This window comes from Lepidochelys kempii, chromosome 20, assembly GCF_965140285.1.
Source record: "Lepidochelys kempii isolate rLepKem1 chromosome 20, rLepKem1.hap1, whole genome shotgun sequence".
Classification (NCBI taxonomy): domain Eukaryota; kingdom Metazoa; phylum Chordata; order Testudines; family Cheloniidae; genus Lepidochelys; species Lepidochelys kempii.
In genome coordinates this window covers 8,762,973-8,784,729 of record NC_136399.1, presented here as the reverse complement: position 1 = coordinate 8,784,729, position 21,757 = coordinate 8,762,973, and the positions used below count along the sequence as shown (strand labels likewise).

Sequence of the window (21,757 nt, the reverse complement as noted above, 5' to 3'; positions counted from 1 at the left end):
TGGAGTGAATATCCCACTTCTACCATGTGAAGGACCTAAGGGTCTGATGTTATTTGGAGCCAAGTATGGTAAAAATGGGACAGATGGTTCAGGAAACAGGGATGAGGATCCGGTACTGTGACTTGTACGCCATCCTCGGGTGCACCTTCAAAAAGGCCTGCTTGGAGCCCGATGATGGTTTTGTCGGGCCCTGGCTGGATGGGGTGGCTTGCGCCTGCCATTCCTGCCCCAGCTGGGGAGAAGAGAAGCACTGCTGGGGTTGGGGCTTAAAATGTTTGTGTTGGGTTGCTGGGGAATGCATGCCCAATGGACTTCAGTGCTGTCCAGGAATCTTTAAGACTATTAAGCCTGGAGTCTGTTTGCTCTGCAAACAGGCCCATGCCGTCAAAGGGCAGGTCCTGGATAGCTTGTTGGACTTTGGGAGGAACCCGGACGCCTGTAGCCAGGAGAGCCTCCTCACGGCTATGCTGGAGGCCAGGGTTCGCACAGCGAAGTCCGCAGCATCCAGTGAGGCCTATAAGGAGATCCGTGCCACTGTCTTGCCCTCGTCCACTCTTGCTGCGAACTCTGCCCTAGAGTCATGCACAAGTTCCTTAAATTTCAACTTGGAGTTCCATGAATTGAAATTATATCTGCTGGGGATTGCTTGTGGTTAGCTATCCTCAGTTGGAGCTCCCTAGTCGAGTAGACCTTCTGACCAAAAAGGCCCATCTTCTCTGAGTTTTTCGACTTGGGAGACAGGCCTTGTTGCCCATCTCTACTTCTCATTGACCGCCACCACCACCAGTGAGCAGGGCTGCGGATGCAAGAATAGGTACTAAATACTTTCTCTCCACCCCCTTGGCTGTTGGGGAGATGGAGGCAGAAGTTTGCCACAGATTTTTTTTTTGTAGTGGTCTGGATTGTTTTTATAAGGGGCAGAGCGACCCTGGATGGCCCTTTTGGTGTTAGGATATCAACCACAGTATCCTCCAGCTCAACCATCTCCTCCGCCTGTAGCCCCATACTACAAGTGATCCTGCACAGCGGGTCCTGATGTGCCCTGCTACGGGGCAGTACAGAGGAGGAAGACCCTGCCACTGCTTGGTCAGGTGACAAAGACGATGAAGCCAGATGCGGCACCAGACCCTCCATCTCCCTAGGGTCGTCCTGCTTGGTGCCGTGGCTCTCAGTGTCTATTGCAGGCTAGGTGCCGGGAGTGGGTGCGGGAGATGGATCCTGTTGAGCACCATGAGCCGACGCTGCCTCGGAATCCCTAGGAGGGGACGGTATCTGGCTGTTGGGGGCAAATGTCCCTCTGAGGCTACTGACTGTGGACCCCCGGAGAATGTGCCCTGGACCTGGTGATAGGCCCATGGGGTCCAATATGGCCACTGCGCGGGCCCGTGCCACAGCACCATGCTGGCATCATGCCTGTACCTATGTCAGTCTGATTGGTATCAGCTGTGTCTGGAATAGCAGGACTCTGCCTCCAAGTCCAATGAATGGGACCTAGACTGCGACGACCATGGCAGGAGATAATGGCAATTCTGAAGGCCCAAACAGACATACTGAGGCATCTGGTTGACCTTCAGGAGAAACATCTTGAAGGTTAAACCCTCTGCAACCGGTTCAGAATAGCATTCCAGCACTGCATTGTCCCCCCACCACCACATTCCATTTGGTGTCAGGAGCCGGTACATTATTCCTATCACTTCAACCTGGGGGAGGGTACAGACAAGCACAGCCACAGATACACTGATCTTGCCTGTCGCACATCGGTGTATGGTTTTTTTTTAAAAAAAGATGAAGAATGTGCTCTCCCCCTCCCAAGTTTATTCCCCTGTACTTGTAAGGTTCACTTCTGTCATACAAATATTTGTTTGTGTGCAATACAAGTCCTTTTTTGAAACTTTATTCACCTTTCTTAGTTTGAAGCACAGAGGGGAAGGGAGGTGGGTTGAGAGGGAAACTGAGGCATAGAGATGTGAATGTCACACTGCGAGTCAGAGCCAGAGCTGTGGACAGAACATATGAATCACATATGTATACAAAGTCATATGGCCCAGGAGGGACACACAAGTCCTAGCTGGTACATAAGGACTGCTCATGATGCAAGTTATGACATCACTCACTATCTGAAACCTGTCTTTCGGTAAGTAGATCCGTGCTGTAACCGAACTAATGATAGCCCCTATGAAATCCAGACTGTAAATGGGGTCTAGGATCAATTTCTCAGCATTGACGCAGACACCAAAGGATGAAAGAAAATTGAGCAACATGGAGGTTGATGCTTGGGCTTCTTGCCTGAATCATAGATACAGCTAGAAGTCAGTCACCAACATACTCTTGACATATGAATCACTTGAGGTAGGAGAGGAGTGAAAGGAAAGGCATATAGGAGGGGAGCGTTCCATCTGATGAGGAAGGCATCACTTAGAGAATGTGGTCCGAGTCCCGCCCTGGAGCAAAACTGAGGGCATTTGGTGTTATGTGCAACAGCTAGAGAGATCTATTGTTGGGAGCCCCCCAAGGGAGAGTGTGATTGTGTTCCCCCTTGTCTGTTTATGTAAAACACAAGAAGCCACATTGTCCATATGGATCTAAACCAGTGATCACCAACAGGTCAATCGCGATCGACTGGTCGATCCTGGAGATTCTCCCAGTTGACAGCAATCTCCTGTTGCTAAAAGTTTGGTGGTGTACCGGCCCCAAGCTGGGGGGAGGGGGCGGCAGAGGTCTCCACGCGCTGCTCCTGCCTGCAAGCACCACCCCCACAACTCCCATGAGGAACGGGGAACTGTAGCCAGTGGGAACTGCGGGGGCAGTGCCTGCAGAGAGGGGCAGGGCACGGAGCCACGTGCTGCTCCCCAGGGGCCACAGAGACACTTTGGTCCCTTCCAGGAGCAGTGTGGGGCCAGGGCAGGCAGGGAGCCTGCCTTAGCCCCACCAACTGGGAGACACTCAAAGCAAGTGCTGCCCAGCGGGAGCCCATACCCCAACCCACAGCCCCCTCCCAGAGCCAGCACCCCATACCCCCCTCTTGCATCCCAGCCTGGAACCCCTCCTGCACCCCAACACACTGCCCCAGCCCAGAGCCCCTTCCTGCACTCAACCCAAACTCCCTCCCAGAGGTTGCACCCCATGCCCCCTCCTGTACCCCAACCCCGTGCCCCAGGCTCAGCCCAGAGCCCCCTCCCACACTCCAAACCCCTCGGCCCCAGCCCAGAACTTTCACTGGGCTGGGGCAGGGGGTTGGGTTGTGGGAGGAGGTGCAAGTGTGTGAGAATAGGGGAGAGGGGGGATGGAGTCCCCCCTCTTAAATTCAAAAAGTAATCTTGTGTGTAAAAATATTAGAGACCACTGATCTATACGGTCTTGCCTTTGACCATCAGGAAGAAGTGGGAGTAGGTGTTTCGAGCAGCTCGTAGCTCTAAAAGGTTTATATGACGATGGGATTCCACCAGACCTGGACAGAATAGGAATTTAGATGCATCCAGCTGGGTGGGGAGCACATCTGTGGTGATGGTGAGCATTGGCCAATTCTGTACAAAGGGCACCCCATGCAAACATTATCTGGGTGTGTTTACCAAAGTAGGGAGTCTTATTTGTTGGACATTGTGATGTGCTTGTTTATATTGTGCCTGTGTGGGGCACAGTTTGTCCGGAGCCAAGCTTGTAGACACCGCATGTGTAAACTCGCCTGTCTGACAGCGAAGGTGGTAGCAACCCTGTGGCCTAGAAATTGCAGTCCAGTTCTGGCAGTTACTTGTGTACTGTTTCGTGTCGTGGAGATCAGGTTGGCTAAAATCAGAAATCATTTTCTTGGTAGAGGCTGTTGCCTAGGGAGACTTGAGGTAGAACCCAATAAACTCTAGTTCTTGTACTGGTGTCAGAGTTGATTTTTTAATATTTATTTGAAGGCCTAACCTCATAAATTGAGTTACTGTCTGTTCAGTGGACTCTAATACTGCTTGCGGTGTCGGTAGTTTCATGAGAAAGTCATCCAAGTACAGAATATCATGATTCCTTTTCTGTGGAGGTAAGCAGCTACCACAGCTAAGACATTTGAAAATACCCGAGGGGAAGTGGATAGGCCAAAGGGTAGGACCTTGTACTGGAAATGTTCCTGCGCTATTGCAAATCAGAGAAACTTCCAATATGAAAATACATGTCCTGAAGGTCAAGGGCTGAGAACCAATCCCCCTTTTCTAGCACTGGAATTGTGGTACCTAGTGTGACCATTTTGAATGGGTGTGTCTTCACAAACTTAAGTCACCGTAGGTCAAGGATGGGTCTCCACCTTCCTGGTTTTTTCTGCGTGTGAAAGTAGTATGAATAGAATCCCTTCCTTCTATATTCTGTTGGTAGGGGTTCTACTGCTCCTAGATGTAAGAGGTGGGTTACATCTTGTCACAGTAGATGTTCGTGAGAGGGGTCCCTAAAGAGGAACAGAGAAGGAAAGTGAGTAGGGGATTTGGAGGTTATGGGGATGGAGTAACCACTCTGGATAATTTCTAATACCCACCTGTCTCTGTTGTAATAGTTTCCCAGATTGGGTAGAATGGAAGCAAGCGATCTCCCAAAGGTTTCAAGATTGTAGATGGTTCCAGCACTGAAAGATACGGGGTTCTCAGGAACCTCGACCAAGGCCTCAAATTTGTTGTCTGGAGGCCGATGGTTGGGATACAGTATTCGAGGGAGTAGACTTTCATCTCCTCAATGTTTTCTGTTTGTGCCCCAGTGGTCAAAATATCTGTGGCATTGTGCATAAGGAGGGGGTCAGAATCTTCAAGGAGTCTGATAATTTCCTTGTCTTCATTTGCTCCTAAGTGTGTAAATACCCAGGGATCATAATGTCACCCTCGAGAGTATGTAGCAACTCACCTGTTTTGTCCGCAAAGAATTTGGGTCCTTTGAATGGCAGGTCTTCAACCGTCGACTGTACTGGTTCGGGAAACCCACAAAGATGGAGCCAGGAAGCCGCTCTTATAATCATCGTGGTGGCTATGGACCTCGCTGTTGTATCCGCAGAATCCAGAGCAACCTGTGCTGTCCTTGTTATGAGTTGTCCTTCTGATGCAAATGATCTGAATTACTCTTCCAGAATAAAAATCAATAAATTCAAAAGAATTTTGCATAATTATTATGATCATACTTAGCGAGTAACACTTCTTAGTTAGCTATTCTCAAGTGTAAGGTCACCGAGGAGTATGCTTTGTGGCCTAAGAAATTGAGCCTCTTTCAATTCTTGTCATAGGGCATGTTCCTGGGGTAGCTGTTGTCTGCCCCGCTCATTGACCGCGAGGACATAAATTCTGTTCTCTTCACAAACATGTAGTATTTTTTAAATCAGCCCTCTTGCTGAGGTGTGCCAGATTAACTTCACTGGTACCATAATCGCATCATTCATAGGAAGAACAATTTTGGAAGAGATAGATGTGTGTAGTATGTCTATTGTGCCGTACTTCCTCGACTTCTTCGAGCAAAATATCCAGTGAACTTGCAACTCTCTTACAGAGGTCTTGGAATTGCTTCAAATCATCTCCCGTGTAGGGAGGTGGGGGCATGATAGTGTCATCAGGCGAAGATGAGGAGAAGTGAGTCTCAAGCGCGATGTCCTAGTCAGATAATTCTTCCTCCTCTTCAGCCCTGTTCTGTGGATTTAGACGGTCCCTGTGCCGTCTATAAGGGTGAATGTATGCTCTCTCTGCGTGGGCTGATAGGTCTGTATTGTTGCTGTTGTGACAGGTAAGCCATCCCTGGGTTCCAAAACGGCCACTGTGGAAATAAGGGCATAGGTGGCATCCTGGGCTGCCCAAACCAGGTGTGGTACTTCAGGTCAACCAGGTAGCCCTTGTGCAGAAGAACTGATTTGATGGGACCACTCACAGGAGAGGAATGCTATAGAGCGTAGAACATCATCGCTCGAAAATGGCGGAACGGAAAGACAGAGAGGTGGGTTGACTTGGTATTGAGCATTGGTACAGAGGATGGGACACTGGAAGGGGCGTGATTATGAGGTCTTTTTGGCTCAGGAATCGCTGTGGTGTCAATGGCATTGGTACCGCTGGCGGCATAGGAATTGGTACCAGATGTTGCAATCTGCTCAGCAGTGCCGTTGTACACCCATGGGTGTGTGGTGTCTGCACTAGGTGGTGCCATCATCTGTGGAAGTGCTGAGACTCTCAGTACTGGGTTTCTGATCAGCTCTGCTAGTACTGCGGTATGGGGTTTCAGTTTCCCGTTTCTGCCTGTGTCAGAGCTCAGCAGCTTGGCATCTTTCATTTTCTTGGTACCAACAGTGCCAGATTGTCCTGCTATTTCGGCGATGGGAGGAGCTGGTGCAGTTGGAGGAGCGCCTTTTCTTGGCCAACTCATGAGTCAGGGTTGTTGTACCATTTTTTTTTTTTTTTGCCGCCTTCATGGCAGTTGGTTGGGAGTCTGGACCATGGAAGAAAGGCCCTGTCAGAGGCTGTTGTTGGAGATCTCTGGCCATGAAAGGTGTGTACCTTGGGCTCAGAAGCAGGGCGGAGAGACTTCTCCATGAGGAAAAGTTTAAGTTGAAGGTCACTCACCTTCCTGGTGCGAGCTTTGAAGTTGTGGCAGTGCAAGCACTTCTGTGGTATACCTGTCTCACCGAGACAGAAGACACAGAGTGTCTGTCCTGAAACTGGTGTTGAAAGTCTGCAAGTAAGGCAGCGTTTGAACTCTGGGGAGCCAGCCATGGTCTCAGGGAGCATTTTCTCCCTGTAAAGGGGGGGGGGGGGAGCGGGGAGAAAGAAACAACTTCTCTACAGTAACAGTTGAACAGAAACCTAAAATCCTATGAAGAGAAACAATTTTTATTTGGGGGGGTGGAGGGGGGGATAAAAGAATAAAGCTAACAAGTTTAAAGTAGGGCTGTCAAGCGATTGAACAATTAATTGCAATTAATCGCACTGCTAAATAATAATAAAATACCATTTGTTTTAAATATTTTTTTTATGTTTTCTACATTTTCAAATATATTGATTTCAATTACAACACAATACATAGTATACAATGCTCACTTTAGATTTATTTTTTATTACAAATATTTGCACTGTAAAAAACAATAGTATTTTTCAATTCACCTAATACAAGTACTGTAGTGCAATTTCTTTATCATGAAAGTTGAACTTACAAACGTAGAATTATGTACAAAAAAGTCCACTCAAAAATAAAGCAATGTAAAATTTTAGAGCTACACGTCCACTCAGTCCTGAAAGTGAGAACAGGCATACTCATGGCACTGTTGTAGCTGGCGTCACAAGTTACTTACGTGTCAGCTGCGCTAAAGATTCATATGCCCCTTCATGCTTCAGCCACCAGCGGACATGCGTCCATGCTGATGACAGGTTCTGCTTGATAACAATCCAAAGCAGTGCAGATCGACACACGTTCATTTTCATTATCTGAGTCAGATGCCACCAGCAGAAGGTTGATTTTCTTTTTTGGTAGTTCAGGTTCTATAGTTTGTGCATCAGTGTTGCTGTTTTAAGACTTCTGAAAGCATGCTCCTCACCTTGTCCCACTCAGATTTTAGAAGACACTTGAGATTCTTAAACCTTGGGTCAAGTGCTGTAGCTATCTTTAGAAATCTCACATTGGTACCTTCTTTACATTTTGTAAAATGTGCAATAAAAGTGTTCTTAAAATGAACATGTGCTGGGTCATCATCTGAGACTTCTGTAACATGAAATATATGGCAGAATGCAGGTAAAACAGCAGAGGACATACAAATCTCCCCCAAGGAGTTCAGCCACAAATTTAATTAACGCTTTCTTTTTTTAATGAGCATCATCAGCATGGAAGCATGTCCTCTGGAATGGTGGCAGAAGCATGAAGGGACATATGAATGATAAACCTATGCTACTCGGAATAAGCTGAAAGTCGCTGCTAGCAGTTCCGACTTGAGTCAAAGGCGGAAGAGGAGGAACTGAGGGGTGGTTGGTCGCACAGTGCCAGATAACTGCCTGAAGTGGCGTGAGATGAGGACCATGCATGTGCGACACAACCAGGCACTGCTCCCATAAATCTCCAATGATGAGCTCCGGGGTGCACGAACACCTAAAGTGGAGCACCCACAGGGACATCACTTGAAGAGGAATATAAATTTTCAGTGTATAACAGCCGAGATAAGTATTATTTCCATGTCTTTCCCTAGCACCCACATCACCTATTTCAATCTCTCTGGGCCAGTCATTCACGAATCCTACTTAAGTCTCTGCTGAAGATGATGGTCCAACTTCATATAACAGATCTAAGTTATCCAGAGAAGCATGGTGCTCACTAAACCCTGAAATCATTCATGAGATACTGTAACTAATTATCAAGGCAAATAGTACCTGCTGCACTGAATCCTTGTTACTCAGCATGGGAAGGGTCAACCTATAGCATGTCCACTTTCAAAGTTTAGCTCTAACATTTAGAGGGTTTTGCACTAAACACGCTTTCTTGGATATTTTGCTTAGACTCTCCTGCCATTTCAACAGAGCCAGAGAGGGCTCTGTTCTATACACATCTTTTCCATCCTCTCCATATACAGAACAAAAAGGATGAAAACCGACAAGCTGTTCAGCTAAGATTTTACCAAACAGAAACATTCTTGGTTAATATGATGGAACTTTCTCACAAGGAGAAGCCAAAAGTCACAGAACTGATTTGCCACTTGGTGTATCTGAATATTGTGGAGTCCCAGCTGAGTAGCTCATCTGTCTTGTCTCTGGCACTTGATCGGAAACCCCCCAGAACTACCGCCTGTCTCATGGAAAGGACACAAGTCTTTCCCTGGAACAGAATGGGATAGAGGTGCCTTGGAAGGGAACAAAAAAATCTTCAGAACTTGGTAGGCTTTGTATTTGGTAGATCTACAAGTGCCCAAAAGAAAACAGCATTTCCCAATAACAGCTGCAGCAGGGTAAGTATAAATTTAGATTTTACTACGCATTAACAAGACCATTTTACTAGCTTAATTTTTCAGCCATAATGCCAGAAGCAAAAGCACATTACTAGACAGTTTAACAGTCACTAATGTGACTTTTTGCACCCGTAAAATATTAATTGCTCTGCCTAGTAAAGTGATAATTAACAGTTTATTTAATATTTAAAGTTTCTCCCTGACAGGGGAATATATTTTTTGGAGCCAACATGGAAAATAAGAGAAGAGACAACTATATTATTATTACAACTAGACAACTTCAAAACTGCTTTAAAAACTTAAACAGATAAAAGTGTAATCAAGGGGCTTAGGGAAATATTGCTGTGATAGAACATACTATCCCCAAGGGGCCCAGTACAGTTCAGGGCATGACCAAGGAAGGAAGCCAGGAGGCTTCAAGCTAGGGAAGACATGGATCAATGAACAGATTCCGAGTCAGCTAGGACCTGTTAGCCTTCAAGCAGCACAGGCTGGGGCAAAGATTGAAACAGGAAGGCAGCTGCTATTATTGCTGGGAGTAAACAGATCATCCTGTGTGGTGGGCCTTTGGGAAAGTTTGTGCCACACCAGTAGGCAAAACTTAGTGAAGAAACTAAGTTTGCTTTTCTTTGATTTGTTCACATGGTGAGTATAGCCAGCCTGGAAAGACTTGCTCCAAGAGATTATGTTTCTTTCATATTTGTTCATGGTGGGATTGTAGTCAGTCTGGAGAGAACTTCACACAGACTATTTTACTACAATTTACTCTTAAGACAAAAAGGGTAAACTGTTTTAAGTTCTGTTTGCTAAAGATGTGCTAGGCTTTTCTTTCAAAGGGAAAAAGACTGAATTATTTTGGCTTCTATTTTCATCTTAAACCAGTCTTTCAAACTTACCCTGCAGAACAGAAAGACTTTGGACTTTTTCTGTTTTTCCAACCTCTGTTCTGAGTGCTGACGCAGAAAACAATGTGGCTGCAGTGCATCAGACTGGTCATGAGAGGGTGCTGATTGGCTACACTGAAAAAAAAAGCTACCTTAAAGCCTTGGGTGATCCACGCATAAGGGGAGTTATGGAGGGGAAAAAACAGAGGTGGTTATAGGACAAGTGCGCAAATGGGGTCTGTCATTCTTGGGAGCATGACAAGAGACAGTCAAATGAGTGTGGACAAATAGTTGTAAAGGGCTTTGAAGGCTTGAATTTGATGTGGTGGTGAACCTGGAGTCAAACAAAGGATTCAAGGGAAGGAGGCCGACATGGTCAGAATGATGGATCCAAGTGATCTCAGGAGCTCTGTGTTTAAAGGAGAGGCATGGAGTAGCCACTACCAAGGAAGTCAGAGAAGTTGTGGCAGATAACAGGAGCCTGGATAGGAGTGTAGGTCTTAGAAATGTTGTGAAAGCAGCACACTAATATAAATACTGCCTGGATGATCTGGGTGAGATAGGACCCACAGGTTATGGGTTTGTGACAGGATGGATGATGATGTGTTCAGTAACAAAGTGGGGGAGAGGGAGATCAAGCAGTCAGGTTAATGTTGCTGCTCCATGGTCCTGCCAAATTAAAAGGCCAGCCCCAGAATGACATGCTGGAGAAAGTTTCTGTAAGAGAGAAGCCATGCCCGAGGGAGTGTTGGTATAAACTAGGAAGATATCAAAGAAGGTACCACTTCTGTGTAGTGCACACCAGTTACCCCGGATAGGTTTAAAATGAAGGCAGAGGTGCCAGACTGGATCAAGAGATGGGCCAAGAACAGAAAGATAGATTTGCAAGTCAGCACAGAAACTGTAGTCGATACAGTGAGAGTGGATGACCTCACCCAGTGATAAGATATAGAGGAAGAGGAGGAGAGGACGAGGACAGAGAAACAGGATCCCTAAAAAAGAAGTCAGAGGAAGCTTTACCAACACACACATACCCACACTAACACTCACTCCGAACGAACAATCACAGGTAATCGCAGGAGACGACAGTCTTGTGAAAGTCAAAGGCGAACAAGATATTAAGCAGGTGGGCAAGCTCTGAGCTGCATTTCCTAGACACACAACAAAACATTCAAGATGCCAGGGGTAGGATATACTGCAACTTCATCATGTTAGAGCAATTATGATAGTCAGATGCATCAAGATGCTTCCATTAACAGCATGAAGCTGGAGAACCAAGTGGTATCAAAGAGAATGTGTGAATAAGGCATACTCCAGAAAAAAGCTGTTGCTCCTGGGCAGCACATGTGCAAGTAATATTTTAAAAATAAGACATGTGTATTAGTCTGTGTGGTGGGGCGGTGCCCCACCCCTTGAGAAAAAGGGCTGACCAGGCTGGAGAGGCTGTGCAGACCAGCAGCCTGTCAGGAAAGGCCTGGGGAGAGCCAATCAGGGCCGGGCTAGGTCCTATATAAAGGCTGCCTAGCAGAGGAGAAGGTAGTTGCTCCCTAGCTAGCAAGGGAGAAGGACTAGCTCCTGAGGTAAGGAGCAGCACCTTGGGTAGAGTAGTGCTGGGCAGGCTTGGGGGAGCAGAGTGGAGTTCCAGCCCATTACCTGCCAGGCTGCGGCCCATGCTAAAAAGGGTCGAGAAGGTGCATACGGCCAAAGGGGAAGTGGCCCAGGGAAAATAGGCAGACAAGAGGGGAGAGAAGAAGGTCAGAGGGAGACTGCCACTAGAGGGTCCCTGGGTCAGGACCCAGAGTAGGAAGTGGGCCTGGGTCCCCCACTTCCTCACTGGCACTGCACCTGGCCATTGAGGAGAGGGGCTGAGACAGACCACAACTTGCCCCTGAGACAAGGAGCTAGAATATAGGGTTGTGGTTGGCCACCAATGCAGGTGCAAGCAGAAGGACTGCTGTTAGCAAACACCACCCCCCAACACACAGAAGGGGGTGAGTCTAGAGGAGTGGGCACTGCCAGAGGGCGGTGTCCTGAGGCGAACGAAGACAGTCATGAAGGGGGCGCCGCCAAGCGATGAGTAAGCGGGTCCCAGGGCAGCAGAGCAGATGATGGGCAAGATACCATGCGTTGAGGGTGCTCTACAGCAGTCGAGAGCTAACTCCCAGAGCAACCAGCCGGAGGTGCCAGCAGCGGTGAGTCGAACCCCGTCACAGTCTGCATTCGGAACAAGCCGCCTCCAGGTGCGCCCTTATTTGTCACAGAAGGGGGGAAAAAAAAAGCTTCTTTTCCCACTACTTTATTTGGGCTGTTTGTAATCCAGCAATTAAAAGGACCTGCATATTCTCTTAAATAAGCTAATTTGAGACACCCTGTGTCAAACAATTTAATGTAAGATGTTATTCAAGCAGAAAATGGATGCTCCTTTGTTTTCAGATGGATGTTGAGGTGTGCCAGAAGCATGGAACCAGCCCACTGTGACTTCTGGGAATTTAACATCCCAATCATAGGCACACAAATGTAAGTGTAGTAGGTTCTCTTCTGTGCCAATACCCATAAAACCCGGGTATTTTAGGGTATTCATTACATAACCTTACAGCAAAAATGGGGCAGGTCATCTGAAATGGTCACACCTAATTTTTTTTTTCCCCAAATACATTTTCAATTTAACCAGATTCCATCCATTGTAAATCCAGGGAAACATCAACAAGCCCTTTATGTACTGGTGGTGGGGAGAGGGTAAAATTTTCAAAAAGTGCTTAAGTGACTTAGGCACCTAAGTTCCATTTTCAAAAGTGATTTACATGTCAATGAGACAGGCCATTACACCACTCAAGCGCTTTGAAAATTTTATCCAAAGTAAAATGTCAAGTTCGAAAAGGTGTTGAATGGAGTGTAAAATAAAAACTGAAGATTTATTTGACAGTGTTCATTTCACATTTCTAATTTATCTGAAGAACTAAGATTATAAGCCATTAGCAACTCCTCAGATGTTCCCAGAAAGGAAAGTCAGTGCAAGTGAAACAATCTTCACTCTAATCAGTAAGTGCAGCACTAGCCTCAGGAAACAGGAAGTATACTGTCCTCTGGCTTCAGACAGAGTTTCTCCTCCACCGATTCTTTTGTTCCTCATCTGTCCCTACAATAAGGGCACATGACTAACAACATGACCCACCCGAATTTGCTGACACACAGCCTGTAAAAGGAATCCAATACTGCAGTCTGGAGAATGGCCAAGTTAACAGGTCATTTTATAATGAATAAGGTCCGACTTCATTCGCAAAAGAAACTGCGGATTCTACAATATTAGGCTTCCACTGCAACTGTTTTAAATTAAATTAATTTACTTTGCACAATCCATAACTTGACATAAATTTTGAGGTTTGCAACACACCCATCCATTATTACATTAAATGATCTTGAAGAATTTTGGGCAGGGCCATAACCTGGGCAGGGCAAGTAAGGCAGACGCTCAAGTGCAAAGCATGGGGATGAAAAAATGAGGAAAAACAAAGCAGGGGCTAGAGCCTTGCAGCAGGCACGGTACTGTCACCCTTACTTCTGCGCTGCTGCTGCCGGTGGCGGCACTGCCTTCAGAGCAGGGTGCCTGGCCGACTTCCGTCGCCCTCCAGCTCCCAGTTCAGAAGGCAGCACTACCACCACCAGCAACGCAGACGTAAGGTTGGCAATGTCATGTCCACTGCAGCGTTCTCCCCCCTACCATCCCCCCCTTCATTTTTCCACCCCTCCTTCCCCAGCTTTGCCCCTGGGCAGCTCCCCGCTTGCCTTGCCCTGCCCCCTACAAACAGCTCTGTAGTTGCACCAAACTCTCTGGTTATCAAAAAAACTGAATGCATAAACTAATAGCTGAATGTTTATATCATTCCAGCAATTTTTTCTGAAACAAATACGTCTACTGTGGCTTTTCCAAATTACTCCGATTAACAAAGGTCCATTATTACTTTTCTGCAATATTCCATGCTTAGTCCACGACTCAGCCGCAATTATTTGAACATCATCCCGCAATTCAGTTAGGGTCTTAATAATGAGAGATTTAGTCTGTTATCGCATAAGGCAAATACAATAGCTGCATTTTAAAGCAGGGCCTTGGCTTTCCCATTTTCAAAGAAATCAACTATTTCTATTCCCAGGCCTGTGTATCAAATAAGCATTGTTAGAATTAAACGAGGTAATGCTTAAATGCAGTTTTAGATCATAACGAGTCTCCCCAATTGCTTTGCTAAAGCCACAAACATGTATTTGAACACAAACTATTGCAGAAAAGGTGCAAAGAGGAAGTTAAAAGGGCAAACACATGATACGTAGCAACAGCTTGCCAGGGAAAAAAGTGAGTAAACTTTAAATAAAAAACCCAGCATTAAGGTGATATTGAGGTTGTCCATTTAAAAATAAGTCAGATAGCACAGATATTAACAATATAATTGGTCATTTTACATATTACACACACAAACAAGTATTTTGTTAACTAATGTTTAGTGTACAACGTTAAGCACCTGAAAGCTAGGAAATGCCAGATTTATGTTTGCCTCCATGACCTTAATTCTACCCTCTTGTGCATTCATGTGGTGCAGTTAATGAAGCACGCATCCTGTGAAAAACACAAAGTATCATATAAATTAAACTCTGTACCATAATGAATATGAACAAGGGGACCAAAGGTGTCTGAAGGGGGGGCGGGCGTGCGGACAGAGAGGAAGGAATTTCCTAGTCTTTTTTTTTTCTTTCAAGAAAGGTAAAAACTACATGCTACTAACAGTCATCCCCAACCCTATCATGAGTCAGCAGCAGCATCTGACCTCTGAATCTTCAGCACCGCAGTACAGACTACTGCTACTGGACCCACAGGACTAACAGCATTAGCTAGCAGCAGTTAAAGATTGTTCCCCAGAGGAATGGGGACGGGTACTTGGATCTAGTGGTTAGTGTGGGGTGGGCAGAGGAGAAGCCCAGCCCAGCCTTACTCACATCCACGCTCTCTCTTCCTTGCCCACTAATTGCAGGGGTTCTTGCCCTGTGTGTTGCCAAAGAGGAGGAACACACAGGAGGAGTTTGCTGGCCCATGCACTGGGTACATGGGTAGCTGGCAGGAAGCTTGGCCCATCTTTCTTTTTCTTCCCCTCTCCACCCAGTAGCCCGAGAAGCCTGGTTGCTATCAGCTCCACCTACAGTAAACAGCATTTTCTCTTCTTGTTTATCACTGTTTAATCCCTCCTCTCCTGTCCTTCACTGAGGATTGTTTGTGTCAAGTTGGATGTTTCAAAACACATTGCTTGAGACAGGGAAGGGAAGGGCTCAATTCTTTAAATTTTTATTTATTTATTTATTAAGTGAAAGGGATTTTATTCAACTTCATGGAAGTTCCCCTTCCGTGCAGAAAGCAAACATTGAAGATTTCAGCTCAGAAGGTGACACTTTAGAAAGCTGCAACTGTGAAAACTGTGTGGCTCGAAAGCTTGTCTCTCTCATGAATAGAAGTTGGTCTAATAAAATATATTACCACACCCACCTTGTGTCTATAATGATTAAAGGGATATTCTGGGCCAGGTTTTCTAAAGCCAGCCTCTTTGCACTTGCAATTACTGTCACTTTTGTGGTTTCAAGGTATTTTAACTGCACCTGAAAATAACTAAGTTAAATATGCCTGCGATTTGCAGTTACCGAAAAGGGAGGCCTAGTAGAGACTGAGATGAAAATTTTGTCCTGCATTTTTTAAAACTGCATCAATCTGTAGTTATACAATACCACTAACTACACCATGGGGAAGCAGAGCAACAGTGTTTTGCACAACTCTAGTGACACAAACAAGTGCATCTTAATTTAGTAGAAAATTCATACTGTGCTTCCACAAAAGCAGATAAATTTCTTCACTCACCAGAGCAACTGATCCTCACTGAAGACTGGTAACCCATCTTACTTAATTTCTCAAAGAGTGCACGAAACAGTCTGAATAATTTTTAGAAGTGCTGAGAATGAACTATGTCCACAGAGAGGGAGATACAATTTTGCTGTTCAAATACATTGGATCATAGTGTTATATAGTGGAATTATGAGTTCCATTTCACTAGCCCGAAGGAACATGTATTATACACATTTTACAGAGGGAAACTGAATCTGGGAGATTAATTTACACAAGATCACATGTCTTGCAGAGCCAGGAACAGAACTCCTAGCTCCCATATACAGGCTTCATTGATGCTTCCACTCCCAGCTACTCATGTATGTACCTAAAAAAGATTCTACAGGATTATACATTTTTGAAAGAAACACAGTATTGATATTTAAACATGTATCAAACTATAAATCTTAATTTATCCATCATTCTACTATATAAAAGCTTATTGCAATTTACATAATAGACATGTTTAATCCAATCTTTACCGCAGCTCTGCTGAGCAAGCCAGCATCGTTGTACCTTCCACCATGGTATCCATGCATCTACTTACAATAAAAAGGTAAAAAGAACAAGGAGTACTTGTGGCACCTTAGAGACTAACAAATTTATTTGTGCATAAGCTTTCATGGGCTAAAACCCACTTCATCGGATGCATGCAGTGGAAAATACAGTACGAAGATGCACACACACAGAGAACATGAAAAAATGGGTGCTGCCATATACACTATAATCAGAGTGATCAATTAAAGTGAGATGTTAACAGCAGGAGGGAAAAAAAACTTTTTGTAGTGATAATCAGGATGACCCATTTTCAACAGTTGACAAGAAGGTGAGAGTAACAGTGGGGAGGAGGAGGGGAGAATAGTTTTACTTTGTGTAATGACACATCCACTCCCAGTCTTTATTCAAGTTAATGGTGTCCGGTTTGCAAATTAATTCCAATTCAGCAGTCTCTCATTGGAGTCTGTTTCTGAAGTTTTTTTGTTGTAATATTGCAACTTTTAGGTCTGTAATCGAGTGACCAGGGAGATTGAAGTGTTCTCCAACTGGTTTTTGAATGTTATAATTCTTGACATCTGATTTGTGTCCATTTATTCTTTTACATAGAGGTTGTCCGGTCTGGCCAATGTACATGGTAGAGGGGCATTGCTGGCACATGATGGCATATCACATTGGTAGATGTGCAGGTGAACGAGCCTCTGATAGTGTGGCTGATGTGATTAGGCCCTATGATGGTGTCCCCTGAATAGATATGTGGACAGAATTGGCAACGGGCTTTGGTGCAAGGATAGATTTCTGAGTTAGTATTTTTGTTGTGTGGTTGCTGGTGAGTATTTGCTTCAGGTTGGGGGGCCATCTGTAAGCAAGGACTGGCCTGTCTTCCAAGATCTGAGAGAGTGAGGGATCGTCCTTCAGGATAGGTTGTAGATCCTTGATGCGCTAGATAGGTTTTAGTTGGGGGCTGAAGGTGATGGCAAGTGGCATTCTGTTACTTTCTTTGGGCCTGTCCTGTACTAGGTGACTTCTGGGTACTCTTCTGGCTCTGTCAATCTGTTTCTTTGCTTCAGCAGGTGGGTATTGTAGTTGTAAGAACGCTTGATAGAGATCTTGTAGGTGTTTGTCTCTGTCTGAGGGTTGGAGCAAATGCGGTTGTATCTTAGAGCTTGGCTGTAGACAATGGATCCTGTGGTGTAGTCTGGATGAAAGCTGGAGACATGCGGGTAAGTATAGCAGTCAGTAGGTTTCCAGTATAGGGTGGTGTTTATGTGACTGGTTTCAGAGCAACAGCCATGTTAGTCTGTATCTACAAAAAGAAAAGGAGTATTTGTGGCAACTTAGAGACTAACAAATTTATCTGAGCATAAGCTTTCATGAGCTACAGCTCACTTCAAAAGATGCATGCAGTGGAATTTTCCACTGCATACATCTGATGAAGTGAGCAGTAGCTCACAAAAGCTTATGTTCAGATAAATTTTAGTCTCTAAGGTGCCACAAGTACTCCTTTTCTCTTTATGTGACTATCGCTTATTAGCACAGTAGTGTCCAGGAAATGGATCTCTTGTGTGGCCTGGTCCAGGCTGAGGTTGATGGTGGGATGGAAATTGTTGAAATCATGGTGGAATTCCTCAAAGGCTTCTTTTCCATGGGTCCAGATGATGAAGATGTTGTCAATGCAGCGCAAGTAGAGATGGGGCATTGGGGGACGAGAGCTGAGGAAGCAGTGTTCTAAGTCAGCCATAAAAATGTTGGCATACTGTGGGGCCATGTGGGTACCCATAGCAGTGCCACTGACTTCAAGGTATTCTTTGTCTCCAAATGTGAAATAGTTATGGGTGAGGACAAAGTCACAAAGTTCTGCCACCAGGTTTGCCATAACATTATCGGGGATACTGTTCCTGATGGCTTGAAGTCCATCTGTGTGTGGAATGTTGGTGTACAGGGCTTCTACATCCATAGTGGCCAGGATGATGTTTTCAGGAAGATCACCGATGGACTGTAGTTTCCTCAGGAAGTCAGTGGTGTCTTGAAGATAGCTAGGAATGCTGGTAGCGTAGGGCCTGAGGAGGGAGTCTACATAGCCAGACAATCCTGATGTCAGAGTGCCAATGCCTGAGATGATGGGGCGTCCAGGATTTCCAGGTTTATGGATCTTGGGAACAGAGAGAATACCCCTGCCCGGGGTTCTAGGGGTATGTCTGTGCGGATTTGTTCTTGTGCTTTTTCAGGGAGTTTCTTGAGCAGATGGTGTAGTTTCTTTTGGTAACCCTCAGTGGGATCAGAGGGTAATGGCTTGTACAATGTAGTGTTAGAAAGCTGCCTAGCAGCCTCCTGTTCATATTCTGACCTATTCATGACAATGACAGCACCTCCTTTGTCAGCCTTTTTGATTATGATGTCAGAGTTGTTTCTGTGGCTGTGACTCGCATTGTGTTCTGCACGGCTGAGGTTATGGGGCAAGTGATGCTGCTTTTCCACAATTTCAGCCCGTGCACGTCGGTGGAAGCACTCTATGTAGAAGTCCAGTCTGTTATTTTGACCTTCAGGAGGAGTCCAGCCAGAATCCTTCTTTTTGTAGTGCTGGTAGGAAGGTCTCTGTGGGTTAGTATGCTGTTCAGAGGTGTGTTGGAAATATTCCTTGAGTCGGAGATGTGGAAAATAGGATTCTAGGTCACCACAGAACTGTATCATGTTCGTGGGGCTGGAGGGGCAGAAGGAGATAGGAGATAGACGAGATAGGACAGATTGATTTGGAGGTGTTAATTCAGAAGTGCAGCAAAAATTTAAGAAAACTACAGTGCTAATCCTTAAGGTAAGGTACACAATACAGGACAGTCACCAAAACTATTTTAAGACCTCTGGCTACCACACAAAATAGAGGAAGGTTATGATTCAGTATGGGGCACTCTCACCCTAGCAACAGTAGTCACAGACCATAACCCCACTGTCACAGGCTAAGAATGTATACTGAACCCAATACACCAGCATGGTGCTGGGGTCGCATAGAGCTGGATATTAGTCTTTTGAATGAGACTTTTTAAAAAATTTCTCAACATTTGTGCCATTACACATCCAATGCACTTTGCATAAGAATCAGGATATTTGACCAAGTACCCTGGCCAAATTTCAGCTTATGTAAGATCACAAACTTGTTCATAGCACTGTCCACATTTTAACAGACTATTACATAACATCCCTGTGGCAACTACAGCAATTACATACATCAGAGTAACATCAGAAGTATTTCAGCTGTCCAATTTAGCAGCTGAAAATGAGGGCATGCACTCCACAGAACACTGGAAAGTCCTCCACAGAGAACTGTTAAGAATCTACTGGTTAGGTAGTTACGCTCTCCACACCTAAACTGTCAATGCAGTTTCAATTCCATGTTATATTTTTCACTTGTTGCCCTCAACTTGTGTAGTCCGTGTACTGTTTAACAGCTGTCTTATTCACTAACTTGGGGAGAGAATTTAATCAAAAAAATTTGAATGACAATTGGCAATTGTTTAAGAACACTTTACTAGAAGCCCAAAAACCCTCAACCAAGGGGATTAATAGTAACAACCATAGGTGCCAACTCTATGGGTGCTCAAGGGCTCAAGCACCCCCAGAGAAAAAATAGGGGTGCTCTACACCCATCAGCTGATGGGTGGGGCAATCAGCACCTATGGTAAACTATAAATAAGAAGTTAGGAACTGTAGAAAAATGCTAAGGGAAGGAAAGGGACACAAGGAAAAGTCTATGGCCAGCAGAGTTAAGGATAAGAAGTTAAGAATATTAGAAAGAAAAAAGAAAAGGAGTACTTGTGGCACCTTAGAGACTAACCAATTTATTTGAGCATAAGCTTTCGTGAGCTACAGCTCACTTCATCGGATGCATACTGTGTCCACTCCTTTTCTTTTTGTGAATACAGACTAACACAGCTGTTACTCTGAAACCTGTTAGAAAGAAAAAGAATCAGAACCATGATATTAGTCCACTGCTAGATGGAAGTGGTAGGATTATTAATAATAATGCAGACAAGGTAGAGGTGTTCAACAAATATTTGTTCGGTATTTGGAAAAAACAGATGATGTAGTCATATCAATCTTTCCATTCCGCTAGCATCTCAGGAGAATATTAAACAGCAGATATTAATGTCAGACATTTTAAAATCAGCATGTCAGGATAATTTGCCGTCAAAAGTTTTACAAGAACTGTCTGAGGAGCTCACTGGACCATTAATGTTGATTTAAGTCGTGGAACATCAAAGAAGTTCCAAAACACTGATAGAAAGCTAATGCTGCACCAATATTTAAAAAGGGTGAAGTCTAACATTGACTCTGGGCAAGATACAAGGGCAACAGATACAGGACTAAAGTAATAATGACATAAAGGAGGGTAATATAATTAATGCCAATTAACACAGGTTTATGGAAAATAGATCCTTCCAAACTGATTTCTTTTGAGAATACATCTTTGGCTGATAAAAGTAAGAGAGTTGATGCAATATATTTAGACTTCCGTAAGGCATTTGACTTGGTACGGTATAATGTTTTGATGAGCATGGCACACATTAAATGGATTAAAAGCTGGCTAACTGACAGGTCTCAAAATGTAACTGTAGATGGAGAATCGTCATCAAAGAGGTGTGTCTAGTATGGTCCTACAAGGTGAGACAAAAATTGGGCGAGTGGTAAATAATGAAGCGGACAGATCACTGACACAGTTCATTCTGGGAGTCCGGTGGCACCTTAAAGACTAACATTGATTTGAGCATAAGCTTTTGTGGGTAAAAACCCCAGAGTTTGTTCTGGATCACTTGGTAAGCTAGGTGTAAGCAAACAACATGCATTTTAATGTAAATGTATACATACTAGGAACAAAGAACGTAGGGACTATCCTGGGAAACAGCAACTCTCAAAAAGATTTTGGGGTCATACTGGATAAAGCTGAACATGAGCTACCAGGGAGACACTGTGGCCGAAAGGGCTACTGCAACCCTTGGATGCATAGACAGGTAAATCAAGAAAAGCAGTAGAGAGGTTATTTTACCTCTGTATTTGGCTGCTGGAATCCTGTATCCAGTGCAGGCATCCACAATTCAAGAAAGATGTTGATAAATTGGAGAGGGTTCAGAAAAGAGCCATGGGAATGATTAAAAGATGTGAAAGACGCAAGGAGCTCAAACAATTTAGCTTAGAGAGAAAATTAAGGGGTGACTTGATTATAGCTGATAAATCCCTACAGAGGAAACGAATATCTAATAAAAAGAAAAGGAGTACTTGTGGCACCTTAGAGACTAACAAATTTATTTGAGCATAAGCTTTTGTGAGCTACAGCTCACTTCATAGGATGCATCCGATGAAGTGAGCTGTAGCTCACGAAAGCTTATGCTCAAATAAATTGGTTAGTCTCTAAGGTGCCACAAGTACTCCTTTTCTTTTTGCAAATACAGACTAACACAGCTGCTACTCTGAAACCTAATATTTAATAATGGGCTTTCCAATCTCGCAGAGAAAACACATGATCCAATGGCTGGCAGTTGAAGCTAAACAAAT

The 21,757-nt window shown here is 44.7% G+C and overlaps 1 protein-coding gene across 18 annotated transcripts in view; it reads right to left on the bottom strand.

The window, feature by feature from the left end:
• The window catches only part of BRD4 (bromodomain containing 4), a 228,352-nt gene that overhangs the window by 110,073 nt on the left and 96,522 nt on the right, over positions 1–21,757 (bottom strand). Inside the window, exon 5 of one of the 18 annotated variants that reach the window (XM_073319263.1) lies at positions 20,043–20,155. The exons of 16 other annotated variants lie outside the window; for them this stretch is intronic. The gene's annotated coding sequence lies outside the window, so the exon portion shown is untranslated. Of the gene's footprint in view, positions 1–14,315; positions 14,411–20,042; positions 20,156–21,757 lie in introns of all 18 variants that reach the window. One more of the 18 variants, XM_078849691.1, reaches the window with a different exon arrangement.